The sequence below is a fragment of the Dasypus novemcinctus genome, chromosome 11 (assembly GCF_030445035.2).
Source record: "Dasypus novemcinctus isolate mDasNov1 chromosome 11, mDasNov1.1.hap2, whole genome shotgun sequence".
Classification (NCBI taxonomy): Eukaryota; Metazoa; Chordata; class Mammalia; order Cingulata; family Dasypodidae; genus Dasypus; species Dasypus novemcinctus.
Genome location: NC_080683.1, coordinates 61,689,810 through 61,707,091, shown reverse-complemented (window position 1 = coordinate 61,707,091; position 17,282 = coordinate 61,689,810). Strand labels below are relative to the sequence as shown.

At 40.4% G+C, this 17,282-nt stretch overlaps 1 non-coding gene across 1 annotated transcript; it reads left to right on the top strand.

Annotated features, from left to right (window-relative positions):
- Nucleotides 1–1,981: 1,981 nt before the first annotated feature.
- On the top strand, nucleotides 1,982–2,113 carry LOC111763207 (small nucleolar RNA SNORA31). Its single transcript, XR_002796122.1, has one exon. It is a non-coding gene; the product is annotated as a small nucleolar RNA SNORA31 (small nucleolar RNA).
- The last annotated feature ends 15,169 nt before the right edge of the window (nucleotides 2,114–17,282 follow it).

Below are 17,282 nucleotides of genomic sequence, written 5' to 3'. Positions count from 1 at the left end.
GAAGTAGTTTTCTTCTAATTTTAAAAATCATCTTTAAAATAAATCTAATAATAAAATGTGAAATACGGAATTTATATTTTTAATATATCTTTGCTCTGGGACATTCTTTAAAAGACAAACTCCATCAAACTTTTCAAAGAAATTAGAAGTGTTATTGGAAAATGTCACAACTACTTTTAGAATGGGTAACAGCAAAAATAATTGAATGACGGAAACATAATTGATTAATTCAGTTGACTCAGCCTGTAAAATAAGTCCGTTTGGAACATCATCATCTGGGACAAAACATCTAAATATTTCACTTTTGGTCAATTATGTTAGTACCACATAGCCAGTCTTAAACTAAAAGAGAAGAAAAATCACCCCTGAGAAATGCTTTGTAAGATATTCTTACAAAATTTCTTTCCCTGAGAAAGAGTAACCCTCTATGCAATTCAGCTGATACCTTTAGGGTTACTGTATTTGGTTAAATGATAAAGGGAAAGACATCAAGGGATTTTACTGAGGCTGGGAGTTCTGAGGACTCCCCCCTGAGACTGGATTTATCACAATACTTGCTTCATGAATCTTCTCTAACATGACTTTCTAAAAGCAACTATTTTTGAAGAAGCATTCCAGGTGGTATGAAACTTTACATGGCTGACTAAAAGTGAATTCCTGTAGGATCCAATGATTCCTCCCAAATTTTTGTCCTACCTTGTACATAAATCCATGGCAATCATGTTAGCAGGCCTGATCTTTCTTCTCTGATCTTGAAAACAGCATTAGTGTTGGGTATTTCCTTATGATGGAGGGTTAGAAACTGAGTTATGGTTCACTTGAAAATCTTGGCTAGAAGGAAGCCATTCAGTTTCTTTAAGCATCCTCATGCATTTGGTCTTCTCAGTCTAAAAATTTTCCCTCTTTCTCCTACCAAGTGAGGACCACTGTTATTATTTAGTGCTAGCTTTTCCCTGTGAGTTCTCCATCTCCAACCTCCTCCATCAGTCACTAAATCCTGCCTCTTCTCACTCCTAAATTTCTCTCATCCACCCTCTTATCTCCATGCCCACTGCCACTGGATTATTGCAGTACCACCACTCAGCACACTGTTCCTAGAAGGATATTTTAAACTTTTAATTATGAAATAATTTTAGACTTACAAAGAAGTTGAAAACGTGTATAGAGTCCCTGTGTACCATTCATCCAACTTTTCCTAATGCCAATTTCCTACTAACCATCATATATTTCTTGGAGGATTTTTTTAAACCAAAATCTGTTTGTATCATTTCTTAGCTTAGAATCATTCCAGGGTCCTCAACACCTTCAAGATAAATGCTAACCCTTGGTTGTGGCTACAATGTCCTCAGCGATCTCATCCAACCTCCTCTTCAGTTTCAGCTTCCACAGTTTTTCTTTCTCAGCCCTACATACTTTCTGTAGGAAACTGTACAATAGTTGTCTGATTTTGCTTTTAGTTTCCTGGGTCTTTGCATATGCTGTTTTTCTCCCTTTGGATGTCCTTCATGCTGTCCTCCATCTACACACACCAAGTCTTCATGTTTTTCACTTGACGAATACCGATTTGGCCATTAAGACTCAGCTCTGCCCTGTTCTCTGGCATTGCAGTATTTGTGCATTTGCTTAGCAGAGTATGACTTTCTTGTTATTTCTGCTTATCAGAGTCTCCCTTCCACCAGACTGTATACACCAATATCTAGGACACTAGCTAATACATGAGTTTTCCCTGTGTCTAGAGCAGGGGTGAACAAACTATGGCCCACAGGTCAAATTCCACACACACTTTGTAAATAGAGTTTTACTGGAACACAGTCATGCTCATTCATTTATGTATCATCTATGGCTGCTTTTGTACTACAGTGGCAGAAATGAATTGTGACAAAGATTATATGGCCCTGAAAGTGTAAAATATTTACTCATTAGCCCTTTTCAGAAAAAAATTTGCTGTCCCCTGGTCTAGTGGATAAATCAAGAAACAACTATGCATGTCTGACAGCCCTGGAGCAGTTAATGTCTGCTGCCAAGGTTTCCACTACAGACGCAAGAAAAAGAAGTCCTCGCACTGTCTGTCTGTCTGGTTGTGGCAGCCAAGACTGAATGGGAGAACACAGGAAATCCTAAAAACAGGGAAGGGGAAATGACCTTTGCAACCCAGAAATGAACTGAAAAACAGCAAATAGCCTTCTTACTCCACAAAAGGAGTCTGAGGTTTGGATTTATGAGACGTGCTGGATGGCGATGTTCCCTACGCTCATGCCTTCTGATAAAGCTTTAACAACTTTGAAAGGTTAAAAAAAAAAAAAAAAAAGAAACTGGATTAAAAGCAAGCCAGGGGTTCTTCCCTTTGGTCCTGGAATGATCCTGGACTTTGTGTGGAAAAAAAAGAACAAAACAACAACAGTATTTTATATTTGATTTTCAAAGGAGATGTGGGTTAGAAATCAATGAATTTGTTTAAAATAGACCTTTTTCAATGCATCAGTCATCATCTTCATATTTTAAAAGGTGGTAATTGGCAAAGATGTTTTAAAAAAATAATTTCCGAAGGTGGCAAGGATGCAAGAAAACAGTCACTTTCACACACTGCTACAGTGAGTGTAAATTAGTACAATATCTCTGGTGGGCAATTTGACAATATGTTTCGAAAGCATTAAAACCATGGATAATCTTTGTTCTAGAATTCCACTTCTAAGAATTTACCCTAAGGAATAATCAGAGATATGCACAAAGATTTATGTATTATCTTGCTCACTGGCACATCATTTATAATATGGGTAAATTATACCAGCTAAATATCAACTAAATAGCTGTCAAAAGAAAAATGGTTAAATCAATTATGTTATAGCCACGCCCTTGGAAATTAATGTAGCCATTACAAATCATGCATAGGAGAATACTTACTAATATATGGAAATGCACACAATTTATTATTAATTGGAAGAAGCAAGTTTTAAAACTATAAGTACAAAATGATGCCATTTTTATTTTTAAAATATATGTGCTTTATATACAGAAACAAGGAAACAAAAAGACCGAAAGGAAACATGCCAGAAAGCTAATCAGTACTGAAGCAGGCTAGTAAGGTAGGGAATCAATAGACAGATCTGGAACCTGGCAGAGAGTCCATGTGAACATCAGTAACCCCCAAGATGGCTGCTGGAAGACCCTCCCCAAGATTCAGCTATCCAGAACAAAGACTTCTTCTGGAAAAAAAGAAAAGCCCTAGATATTCCCCAAGGACTTTATCTTTGGGTCCTCACTGGGGGATTGATGGGTGGGTTAATCAAGCAAAACAACAAACAGGTAGACCCCCTTCCCTGCCATTAGCAAAGGGGTGGAATAATTAATACTTTATAAAGCAGACCAGGAGGCCTGAGAGCACACGTATTCAGCTCTTTTGCTCACCCTCAGCTCTCTTGCCTCTGGACCTGTTCCTGCCCTCTGCACGCTGCTCTTGCCATTTTTCCTGTGCCATGTGGCCACGCAAATAAAACCTGGGGATTTATAGCCTATGATGGGGAATCATAGCCTATAAATCAGCCCACTTCATCACTTTTCAGTCCCTTCCTCTCTACCTGGGACCCCTGGTCCGTTATTTTCTCCCATTTCTCTCCCCTCCCTACCTGAATAAATTATTGACCTAACTAACCCGGCGTGCTCTTGAAATTAATTTCTGCAGCATAGCCAAGAACCTAAATAAAACCCAGTAACAGTATTATCTCTACTGTGTCTGAATATGTTTTCTTCACTGATCATTTCTGAATTTTCTACAATAATTTCTATATTATCTTGGCAATCTGAATTTTTTAGAAAGGGACTGTGCAGTTCTCCCATTCCCTTTGATTTGGAAGAGTTTTCAAATTTTTTAAGTTATAGAATTTCAAATAAAGAAGGTAAAATCAGAAATGCTTTGGCTAAATTCAATCAGGGGTGCAGAAATATCTTCCTCCACAATCCCACAACCTTCCTCCATAACTCACCCCAAGGACTCAATACTACTGAGTTAGAACACTGGACCAGGAGAAGGGAAAATGCTTCCTTGGGATATCAATATTGAGATAATTTGTAGACTAAGGTCAGTTAAAAACAGGTTTAAGCAAAAAACAGTATCAAAGATTAACATCTATGAATTTGGGGGAAGACAGGGAGTGGGATGAGTTTTCCACATAACTTCAACTAAACAACTTCAACGATATTTTCTACCTATTTTCAACTGGATGTTAGGTATCAGAGAGATGCATTATTTAAGAGGAACCTCACATAACTGTAATAAATGACTTCACTGTGTGTTGTGTGAGATGGGGGCAAGAACAAAGAGAAAAAAAATAAGGGTACAGATGGAACTTACTACTTAATATGTAGGTGGATTCAGATTGTATGCCCATGGGTGATTTGTACAGCCTTTGTTTTTTGTTTTTGTTTTGTTTGTTTTGTCTTATTTTTTTAATATTACATTAAAAATATATGAGGTCCCCATATAACTCCCAACCCCTTCACCCCACTCCTCCCCCCATAACAACAATCTCCTCCATCATCATGAGACATTCATTGCATTTGGTGAATACATCTGTGAGCACCGGTGCGCCTCATGGTCAATGGTCCACATCATAGCCCACACTCTCCCACATTCCACCCAGTGGGCCATGGGAGCACATACAATGTCTGATAACTGTCCCAGCAGCACCACCCAGGACAGCTCCAAGTCCCGAAAACACTCCCACATCTCATCTCTTCCTCCCACTCCCTACCCCCAGCAGCCACCATGGTCACTTTCTCCACACCAATGCCACATTTTCTTCGATTACTAATCACAATAGTTCACGAATAGAAAATCAGTAAGTCCACTCTAATCCATACTCTATTTCTCCATCCTGTGGACCTTAGAATGGTTGTGTTCACTCCACATCTATATCAAGAGGGGGCTTAGATTCCAGATGGATGCTGGATGCAATTCCCCTGCTTTCAGTTGCAGGCAGTCTTGGCTCCCTGGTGTGGTGGTTGACCTTCTTCACCTCCATGTTAGCTGAGTGGGGTAAGTCCAATAAACCAGAGTGTAGAAGTTGCAAGTCTGTTGAGGCTCAGGGCCTGGCTCTCACATGGTCAGTCCAGAGATTCAGGTCTCTTGGGTATACACTAAACCCCAGCACCAACTACAGTTTCAATAAAAGTAAAAGGAGAGACTTGTGGACAAAGATCACATCGAAGTCCAGCTCCATCGCACAGGAACACAAACTCCAAAGTAGAGCCAAGTGACATGGCACTGAACTCCATCTGCCATGACCATAGAACCTGTGGGTCTCTGTAGCCCTCAGAAGAACCAATACCTGAGGTAGTATCTACTTTATCTGTCTCTGGGACTCTGCTCAGGTGTGCATAAGGGCAACCCCTCTGATAACCTCCCAGATCTTTTTGGAGACTCATAGCCATATAAACTCATTTGTCCTTTCCATTTTCCCCTTTCCTTCAGGCCAAAAAGCATTTTAACTCCTGGTATTATATGAGACTGAGATATTCTGCTGGTCTGAGTTGACCCTTTTATTAAAGGTCATTTTCTAGTACATCATCAGCTGGTACTTGGTAGTAATCCCTTGGCACCAGGGAGACTCATCTCTGGGAGTCATGTCCCATGCTGGGGGGAAAGCAACACATTTACATGCTGAGTTTGGCTTTGAAACTAGCCACATTTGAGCAACACAGAGGCTCTCAGGAGGTAACTCTTGGGTACCCTGCAGCTCTAGGCCTTGTTCTTATTTCAGGTGCAAAGGCTCACAAGCATAGTCATTAGTGTCAAGGGCTCATTGTTGGACCTTCCTTCTTTTTTGTTCTTTGCCATTGCACTTGGGGGGGGGGGCAAGATGGCGTCTGAGTGAGTGTATCTCATAATCTCTCCTGCAAAGAAGCGGCTGAGTAGGGTTGGAGTCCTGCTGGACCGGGCTGTTTCAGATGCTTGCAGGGCAGGAGATGTCTGGATGTCGATTTAGTGGGACGGTGACAGAAGAGATTCTTGCAAGAGGTAGAATTTTGGGTCTCTTTTACAGAGGTCAAGGTTGTGGGCGGGACCCTTCCCACTGGGGCTGGTGGCCCGGCGGCAGTGGCAATTCCTGAAAGTTTTGCTGTGCTGGGGAGTTCCCAAGCCCTCAGCAGGCTGTTTCGGGGGCTTGCAGAGAGGGAGGTGTCTGGAAGTCGATTTGGTAAGACAGTGATGGAGGAGATTCTTGCGAGAGGTGGAATTTTGGGTTTCTGACATGGAGATCAGAGGTTCTGGGTGGAGCCCCTCCCCCTAGGGCTGGCAGCCAGGCTGCAGTGATCCCTGGGATCTTTGTTGAGTGGGATGTTCCCAAACCTGAGCGGGTTGTTTTGGGGGCTTGCAGGGCAGGAAGTGTCTGGATGTTGATTTGGTGAGACAGTGACAGAAGAGATTCTTAAAAGAGGTGGAACTTTTGGTTTCTGACACAGAGGTCAGAAGTTGTAGGCGGAACCCCTCCCCCTAGGGCTGGCAGCCTGTCCACAGTGGTCCCTGAAATCTAAGTTGTACAGCCTTTGTAAAAGATATCTGGTTGAATAGTGGTCAGTAGTTTCCAGGCCCCTCAAGAATTTTCATATTTATCCCAAATCCACTTCCCACCCTTCCAGCAATGCTCTCCTCATTGCTTCTTGCCCCTCTTCTTTGATATATCCTCTAAAGTTCTCCACTTCTCTATTTACTTGCTTTTAATTGTACTTATGATGGTGAGCTGCTAATAGTCAAGAGCAGATTTCTCAAAATAAAGTCCAAGTATCAGATTTACCTCATGAGGTTGTTAAAAAAAAAAAAAAAAAGCAGATGCCCAGACCTACAAAGTAAGAGTCTCAGCTCTGCCCCCACCCCCCAGGGACAAACAGGTGATTCTCATGCATATTAAAATCTGTGAATCCCTGGATCAGTGAGTGCTAACCTTTCTAGGTAGATATTTACGTTTTAACTGGGGCTTTGGAGAGACAAAATGACTTGCTTTAAAAACACAAATGTAAAGGCTAGAATTTTAAGGACTGGGTGAGGAATATTTGGGGGGGGGGTGATATGTTTTGCCTCACCACTTCCTCAAATCACATCTGCTATGTCTTCAGGTAAGATAGGCTTGTTTCTGATTCACAGAGACATATTATCTCCTCTTATGAGAACGGCTGGTCCAAGGGGGGATTAAATAGTAAAGTCATAGCAATTGTTAATGTCTTTAAGAATTTTGCAGTCTTGGAGTACTTGAATATTTAAATGTTTTTCTTGTTTTAAACCATGAAAGTACCCATTCTAAGTTCCATGAGGATTGCTTTTTAATTTCCTATTCTACATCCATATTTATATTTCTAAACTTATTCCTCAATCAATCCACCCTTCAAAAAGTATCATTTGATTGAAATAATAGCTTGACTGGGATTGCTATTTGGAGTTTTGTCTTTAAAACGTGATTTGAATGAATCTAGAATAGGGCAACACATTTACGTTGGGGGAAACAGTATCCTTGCTTCTTCTGTCTTGATTCTTCAGTTTCTTCAGTGGTAGACAAACACTGATCTTTTCTAAGGGGGAAAAACCTGTCTTTCATTTTCCTTTCATATGCATGCATAGCCACATCAATTTCAAGTACAGTAATTACAAGTCTGCAACTATATTCTCAGTGTCAGTCTACATTTCTGGGAAGAAGAAAGTTGAACATATTATAATGCCACATTATTTTAAATTGCCTATCTACCCAGCAGATTCTATTAAACATTCGACTGCTGCACAATAACCTTTATCTAGCCACCATCTTACTTATTCTCAACAGTTTCAAAGGTGATCTATTGCTCTTCATGAATATAATGGTTGACAAGGTAGAGACTGCTGAGTTTGATCTTTATAGGAGTTGAAAGATATTCATCAGACTGGAGTCTCTCTAAGGTTCTGCAGTAGATAACAAAATTGTGAAGTGCTACATTCAGAAGACCAAAGATTGACAAGCTCAAGGCTATTCCCATTTTCTTGGTTCAGGGGACTTTTTTGGTATTGCTCTTTAAAAAAGATCCCTGCAAATGTGGGTATTGTAAAAGCCTTGCCTAATAAACTATAATGCTTCCAGTCCCCCAGGTCAGACAAGCACTCCAGTCTCCAGTTTCTGTTGCCATTTAAATGTGGATGAGCTATGATGGGAGTTTAGCTGTTCTGTTTCCTGAATTATAAACTCATTCTTGCTGAAGACACTGCATTAAATAGGGATCTGCTTGTGTGTGTGTGTGTGTGTGTGTGTGTGTGTGTGTGTTTGAGTGAGAGGGGCGTGCATTTCATCATTGAAAGGATGGCATGAAAAACGGAATGAAGGTACCCAGACATTGTTTAAATCGAATGTTATAACAAAGAGGAATGTAATACATTAGAGTGCCCATGACATTTTAAGTACACAATGAAGTGGTGTGTGTGAGCATGAATTTTTAAACACGAATTATTTTAAAATCCAGACATCCAACAAATAATTTTTTGGCCTTCCATTAGGAAAAAGACAGACAATTTTCCATTTGTTTTGTCCCTGGATATGTGTACCATGGATCTTTTTTTTTCTTTTTTTTTTTTTTTGGAGTTTCAAGACCATTATATACAACCATCATGTCTTAGAAATTTTTGAAAAAGTGGAAACAGTTACTGCTATAATATGTATATTTGGTCAAAAATATGATCGTTGGCAATTTCTGTGACTTTCTAAAATTAAGGGGAGTCAGAAGATGAGGAGGAGGTGAGGTGGGGGTGGTGATAGCAGGGAACTTGAAACTCTTAACTCTTCTTTGAGTGCTCTAGCCACTATAGTCTAATATCTATCTGACAGTAATAGCCCCCAAACTTTAAGTGAACACTTACCTAATAAAAAACTTTCAAATGGTGACTCAACATAAATGACAAGCAAGGTGCTGGGCTGTAGCAGTTTGGCATTTTTTATGAATTCCAAAAAATATGAATAGATACTGGATTATGTTTGTAAACTAGTTTGTTTCTCTGGGCATATCAGATTATATTGGATTCAGAGGTTTCACTTTTACTTGGTTAAATAATGATTAAGGCTTTGATTGGGCCATGTCAGGAGGGGTGGGACTCACAGAGAAACCGCACCACAAAAAAGGGAGGCTGCTGTTTTGATCCTGGAGTCCAGGAGGTAAGCACAGAGAAACGCAGATATGTGAGGAAGGAGAGAGGTCTCCGTTAAACACAGCATAGGCCTTGGGGGAGAGAGAGAGTCGTTCGCCTGATAGTCTACAACTGTTTTTGTGGAGAGAGCAGAACAGCTGAGCCAGGAGAATGGAAGCCCTGGGAAGAGAGGAATCCAGGAAGCCTGAACACTTGAAGACATCAGCAGCCATTTTGCTCCAACATGGGACAACAGACTGGTGAGGGGAGTAACCTTATGGCCTGGTAACTGTAAGCTTCTACCCCAAATAAATACCCTTTATAAAAGTCAAAAGATTTCTGGTACTTTGCATCAGCACCCCTTTTTGGCCTGTTAATACATGGGCCAAGACCAACAAGATAAAATTTAACGGGATATAAAATATTATGTTTGGTTTCAAAAAATAAATTAAACAAATGGAGAATGGAAAGGGGTTGAATGTTCAAGACTTAAAATTGGTCACAAGCTTAATATAAACTAATAATAATGATGAGAAGGTGGGAACATAAGTTTTTCAGCAGTCTGCATTTGACAAAGCACTTTTCATATATTACCTCATTTGATCCTCCCAACGTTGCTGTGAGATAAGTGTTTTAATCCCTATGTATAAAGATTCAGAAAACCAAAGTTAGGAAAAATTAAGAGCCTGTTCCTAAATAACACATCTGGAAACTGAGAGGTCTGAACCCTTTAAATATATTATCTCATTTAAACCTCAAGAAAATGCTATAACAAGGCAATTGTTGATTCTCTTTTTTTACAGCCAAAAAAAATGAGGCTCACATACTTGTTTAAAATCATGGGAATAATAAGTAGGTGAAATAAATTGAATGGTGGCCCTCAAAGAGATCAGGTCCTAATCCCTGGAACCTGTGAATATGGCTTTATTTGGATAAAGGATCTTTTACAGATGTGATTAAGTTATCTCCTCATGTCATGTCATCCAGGTGGCCCTGAATGCCACAGCAAATCTCCTTATAGGAGAGGGGAAGAGGAAGGTGCTACACCACACACATTTATAAAGTGGATGTGAAGAAGACAAAATAGACAGAGATGCAGCCACAAGCCAAGGAATGCCAGGAACCACCAGATGCTGGAAGAGGCAAGGAATGCATTCTCCCCTAAAGCCTCCAGTGGAAGCACAGCCCTGCCAACACATTGAATTATGTGGCCTCCAGAATGATGAGAGAATATATTTCTTTTGTTTTAAGCCACTGAGTTTGTGGTAATTTGCTACAGCAGCCCCAGAAAACTAATACGATGGTGTCGGCAGAATTAAAACCCAAGTTGGCTAGACTCAAAAACCCATGTTCTTTTCATTCTGGAGATGCTAGAGAAAGAAGATTACAGCAGAGGCTGAGAGAGGGAAAAGACTGGAGAAAAGAGAAAGGCTAAAAAATGGTCTTTGAGTAGGATATCCAGGTTGGAAATACAGAGAAGTGCACTTTACACCACCTTCTAAGCAAATCAACCCTTCCCCCATCCCTGCAAACCATAACTGTAAGAAAAAGAAGTGAGACACAGAAAGATGCAGTTCAAATACAAAGAGCAAATCTCAAATTCAATAAGTACATAAAATTTTGAAACCAAAGGAGAAGAGCAAATTAGCAAGAACTGAGAGAAGAAACCCAAATGGAAACAACTCCTATAAGGAATAAGCAAAATATCATAGGCAACTGTAAATGAACATGCGCATGATTTAAAGAGAGCTGAGGGGAAATAATAACTATAAAAGAATGTGGCACTGCACAAAGTGGTGCCATGAATGCTGGGACCAAAATAGAGGAACTAAAATATTACCTCAAAAGAGAACCCTTGGAGCAGGATAAAGAACTAGTCACACATGAAAGGTACACTCAGCTGCTGCTGATCAGAGCAAAATTACCCAGACAGATGCTATTGCAAGAAAAGACAATGGACTTAAAGAATTATTTTAATGTAGGAAGAGGTCCAATTTCAAGGCATATGATTAGACTTGTTCTGTTTATTTCTAGCAGTCTCAACCAACAAATGGGAAGGCTCAAAATAAGGAAGAAATTTTAAACAACCAGGGCCTTTCAACAATGAAATGAACCCCCTTGTGTGGTAGTAACCTCCCCATTATAAGAAATATGACAGCAGAGGCTCGGTGGCCACCTATCAGAGATGCTGGAAATGTCTCAGCATCTCAAAGATGTAAGGTCTCTTCCAACTCTAGGAAGCAATGACTTGAAAAAAAGACATAAGTTATAAATAATTCCTAAAAATGCTTGAAGGATAACTGATTTTGATGATGATTAATATTTCTTGAAAGAGAATCATGATAAAATTTTGTCTGAATTTTAGTTTATCTTAAAACACAATGGTGTAGTATATGTAGATTGAAATTTTCAAAAGGATATAAAATTAGCATATGTCGATGAAATTTACAAGCATCAAATAGCTATTCAATAGCACTGATGGAAGCTCTATTTTGCAGAAATATTATACATCATTTTATAAGAACTCTTGGCTAGTAGCACCTGGCTATACAGTGAAGACAAGGAAGCAGATGTAGACATAGGTCTGGTTAAAGGCACCACTTCCAAACTGTGACTCTTGACAAGGTATTCAAATGAACTTCAATGCCCTCATCATAAAATGGGGATAATAATGAAAGCCATCCTAACTTATCAGTGGTTGTAAAAATCTCATGAGAAACTGCATATGAAAGTGCTTTGTAAATAGTTATGTATATGATTGATTATTCTCAGGACTTCAAAGCCCTCTGCCAAATTATCTCATTATCCTTTGATGTCCTTATAACCCATATAAGACCATATAATGGCCTTAGGCTTGGCTGCCAGGGAAGCAGACCCTGAGATAAAGATTTGGGTGCAAGTTGTTTATTTAGGCAGCGATCCCAGGAAGCTCTACCAGGAGCATCAGTTTTTGGTTGAAGTCTATTCTCAGGGCAGTAGCTCTCCATGCTTATGATCTACCCCAGTGTGAGCATGCTCCAGCAGCCAAAGAAAGCCCAAAAGCAAAGAGTCACAAGTGTTGGCAGTAGAAGCCATTGGGTCTGCAAGCTCAGGAATGGGGAACCAGGGGGATATGGACAAGGCACCAGCAGTGTACACTCCATGTTCTTATTTCCACTGGAGAACACTCAGGCACAGGGATGTTTTAATATAAATTTATAATTGAGAATCAAAGACAGAAGACTCAAGCTAGTGAGCTACTCAGTCACAACTCTGTCAAGTTTCACCTTATGTATACCAATTCAACAGAAGTTTTTGGTTTTCTTAAAGGCCTTGTTCATACAGTATAATCGTATTTGGGTATTTTTTATACCAAAGAAACATCAGATTGTGAACTGTGGAGATAGCAGAACTGTAAAAACACAAAATCAAAACTGAATGATAAAATAGGAGATAAATATTTGTAAATAAGATAAAAGGGCATGAGTGATCAGATTTAAGGTGGTCTCATTGTTTTAATTTTCCAGAGCTGCTATCACAGACACCACGAACTGGTTTTTAACTTAACAACAGGAATTTATTGGCTCTCAGTTTTGAGGCTAGAAGAAGTCCGAAATCAAGATATCTGCAAGTCTTGCTTTCCCTCAGAGTCTCTAGAGATCTGGTGCTGGCTGGCAGCCATCCTTGGGGTTCCCTGGCTTTGAGCTTGGCCTCCGGTCACATGGCAATGTCCTCTCCTTTCTGTCTTCTGTGAGTTCCAGGTCCTCTTTATAAGGCCTCCAGTAATGTGGATTAAGACCCACAGTCATTCAGTTCGGACACACCTTAACTAAAAATAACATCTTCGAAAGGTCCTGTTCACAGTGGGGTCACTCCCACAGGGACTCGGATTAAGAACACATGCTTAGGGCGATGGACTTGGCCCAGTGGTTAGGGCGTCCGCCTGCCACATGGGAGGTCCACAGTTCAAACCCCAGGCCTCCTTGACCCGTGTGGAGCTGGCCCAGGTGCAGTGCTGATGCACGCAAGGAGTACCCTGCCGCGTAGGGGAGCCCCACACGCAAGGAGTGCGCCCCGTAAGGAGAGCCGGCCAGCACGAAAGAAAGTGTAGCCTGCCCAGGAATGGCGCCGTGCACAAGGAGAGCTGACACAACAAGATGACGCAACAGAAAGAATTCCCGTGCCACTGACAACAGAAGCGGACAAAGAAGATGCAGCGAATAGACACAGAGAACAGATAACCGGGGTCGGGGGGAAGGGGAGAGAAATAAATAAATAAATAAATCTTTTAAAAAAGAAACAACACATGCTTATTGGGGTACATAATTCAACTTACCAGAGTCATCAACCAAGATTTCCTAAGTCTGCTTTCTCCATCCCTGTTATGACTCCCATCTTCATAAAAGTCTTTCAAAATCCATAGAGGAGATGATTTCACCCATGTCTGGTTCTGCCATTCTCTTTCCAAGCACATCTTTCATCACACGGTCCCATAAAGCAGAGTTTTCCACTTTCCATGGGCCAGCCCTGACCTGTGTGAGACAGCATGCTAATCTGCACTTATCTCAGCTGCAAAATGTGTGATCTATTACAGCATTGGCCTGTCAGTCAGGCTTCTTAACCATGTAAGGAGTGGGATTCGGTTCAACAATCTATGGTGAGGTGTGGAAGCTGGGAGCACCTCAGTTCTGAGCATTTTATGTCATTAACTTCCAGAGTGGCCTTTGAGCAAGTCATTTAACCTCTTTGGCTCAGTTAACCATATGGAAAATGAACATGATAATATCTCACAAGGGTATTGTGAGATTTTTCAATGTGTATAAAGTACTTGGGTAATGAAAGGCCCTGTATGTGCCTAGAAATGCCATTAATCATGTGGCCAGTTGAATTCAAGCAGCTGGGACATTATAGGACTCTGTACTTCTTAGATAATTTCACTGTGGCACCTCACAATTCATAAGGCTTAAATCAATGAGAATATAGATGATGAATTTCATACCTTCATACCATAAGGAGAAACAGTATTTTTCTGCATTCCTTCCCCACCCCCCACACCCCACAGATGGCTCCCTTGTCTGTTTGACTTGTTATTTTTGCTCATTGTCTGCTCTTTGTCTGATTGTTTCTTCTTTCTTTAGGAGGCACCAGGAACCAAACCCCAGACCTCCCATGTGGGAGGCAGACACCCAACTGCTTGAGCCACATCCATTCCCTGCTTGTTTTTTGTTTTTGCTCTCTGCTCACTGTTTGTTCATTGTATTGCTTGTTGTCTGCTCATTGTTTTTGCTTGTTTTTTTTTCTCATTGTCTGCTTATTTTTGATCATTGTCTGCTCAAGGTCTGCTCATTATTTGTTTTTCTTCTTTAGGAGGAGACAGGTACCAAAACCAGGACCTCCCATGTGGGGGACAGGTGCCCAACTGCCTAAGCCACATCCACTTCCCTCTACATTCATTTTTTAATCACCTTTTCATAGACTCTATTTCTTTCTTTCTCAAGAACAGAAAATAACTCAGACATTTATCCTCTTATTTCAGGCACTCTATCTCTTCTTCAAATACAACAGACGTTTTCTTGTCTTCATCTTCCCTGTTGTCTTGTTGTTGTTGTTTTTTTCAGCCATTCAATGAACATTCCTTGAGCCCAAGCTATATTCCAGGTACCCTATTAGCTGTTATAAATAAAAATACAAGTAAAACATGTTTCCACCTTTGAGAATCTCCCAGGCCAGAAGAGGAGACAGACATAAAGAACTAATTATAAAGGAATATGAGCTCAAAGAGTTTGGGAAACACAGATAATTCTTCAGCATTTACTAAGTGCCACTATGAGTCTAGTAGTAAACAATTCCCTTGTTCTCAAAAACTCTTCCTTAGATTCTATGATATTGCATAATCTATTCTGGCTCTCCTGCAATTCTTCTCCTTCATCAACCCCTTTCCTCCCTCCAATCCCTTGAAGATGGGCATTCTCTAAGGCTCTTTCCTGGGTGTTCTTCTCCCTCCATCTTCTTTCCTCAATCTATTCCCTGACGTCAGTGACTCTTACAAATTCATGCCTCTAAGTTCGGCCTTTCTCCTAAATTCTAGACCTACCTGAAGGTCCTGAAACTTAACACAACCCACTCAAACTCATAATGTTCCCAACATTCTTGCCTCCTTTGTATGATTCCCCAGATTCTCTTAAAGGTACCACTATTGCCCTTCTAATTCTGGCTCTAAACTTCTGAATCACAGGGATTCTTTCTTCTCATTCATCCCCACATCAAAATGATTGCCATGTCCTCTTTTCCTCTCTATTTTGGTTCTGTAAGGACTCTCAGATACTACATTGCACTCCTAACACCTCCCATTTAGGCTCTCACCGTGGTCTCCTCTCTTCTATCCCTATTGCTAAGTTTTCTTTTCCAGTGCAGTCCATGTATGGTGACAGTCCAAATTTTCTTAAAGCAGTTCTTCTAATTATATCACTCTTCTGCTCAAAAATATTGATTGCCCCCAATGCCTACCTGTATTAGTTAGGGTTCTCTAGGGAAACAGAACCAACCAGGAGATAATTGTAAATAGTATGAGGCTTTATAAAAGTGTCTCACAAGACCTGGGGGGGGTGCACAAGTCTAAATTCCATAGGGCAGGCTGTAAACTGGGGGCTCCAATGAAGGCCCTTAATGAGTTTCCCAGGAGACAATGGCTGTCTGAAGTAGAGATGGGAATTCTCCCTGAATGCTGAAATTATGTCCCCTTTTAAGGCCTTCAGCTGATTGGATGAGACATCACTCACTGCTGACAGCAAGCTCCTTAATTGATTGTAGGTGTAAACAGCCATCTCTGTAATCAACTATGATGATCAAAGTCCATGAAATGCCCTTGTATTACAATTAGCCCAGTGTTTGCTTGACCAAACACCTGGGCACCATTACCTTGCTGAGTTGACACATTGGCTAACCATCACACTACCCTACTAAACTAAGTTAAATTTCCTCCTCCTGGGATCCTTCACAGCACGTCTGCAAACTCATTTTATAGCCTCTCTCCCACCACACCCCCATACTGAGTATAAGGTGGAGCTAGGAGGAACGTTGCTGGTACCCACACAGATATCCTTGTAGCCACTTCTAGATCTTTCCACATGCTCTCCTTCCTGCCTGAATATCCTTTCTGTCCATCTTTGCCTAGTACATTCCACCTATACATCAATGCCAAGCTCAAACATTGCCACTTCTTTGTAAAACCTCTTCCTAATCCCCAGTTGTATTATATATTTTTTTGCATTGGTTCACCTCTACTGGCGTGAATTTTGCTCTACTTGTACTATGATTATTTGTCTTACTCTCTTCCCTATGGACAACCTCTTGAGAAAAGGGAATGTATTTTATTTCATCTTCATTCTTCTAATAGCACTTAGAATATTTATTGAATGAACTAAATGAATACGAAACCTGTCGCATAGTTGCTTCACCTATTCTTCCTTTATATAAATGTGCTTTGCTCTACAAAATAGCTTAACTGACATCATTATAACAAAGAAAATCAAGCAACAAAAACAAAAAACTCTGCAGCATCTACCTTAATAATGTAATATTTACTCCCTATTTCAATTTGACTATAAAATAAATATTCTTTGAGTTTCTGGATCTGTGTTGTTTCTTCCACGATGGAATATAGAAATGAGTAAGACCTAGTCCATGCCATCAAGGAACTCAAAGTCAAAGGGGGGAGACAAACTAATGAGCAAATGCATCACAATATCAGGTAATATGTACAAGGCTAAAAATATGGGCAAGGTGTAGAAGACTTAATCTGGGGAGGACATGGAATGTGGGAGAAGACATCCCTTAGGTAAAGCTAGACAGAGGTGTGCCAGACATCCAAGAGGGGTTTTTGAATAATGCATACAATGCAGAGAAAGCAGCATTTGCAAGGGCCCAGTTACACAGAATAATACGATGGCCTAGCAAATGTGTCCAGTTCAGTTAAGCTGCTGCATTAAATACATATGGAGGGGTGCCTGGAGAAATGGCAGCAGAGAAGTGGCCAGCGACCATATTGCAAACAGTCTTTATGTCTTACAAAGAAGTTTGTAGTTTTTCCTAAAGATGATAGGGAGCTGGTGAAGGATTTTAAGCAAGGCTGTGGATCCGACTTTCTTAAATTGTATTTTCTTATAATGTGTTT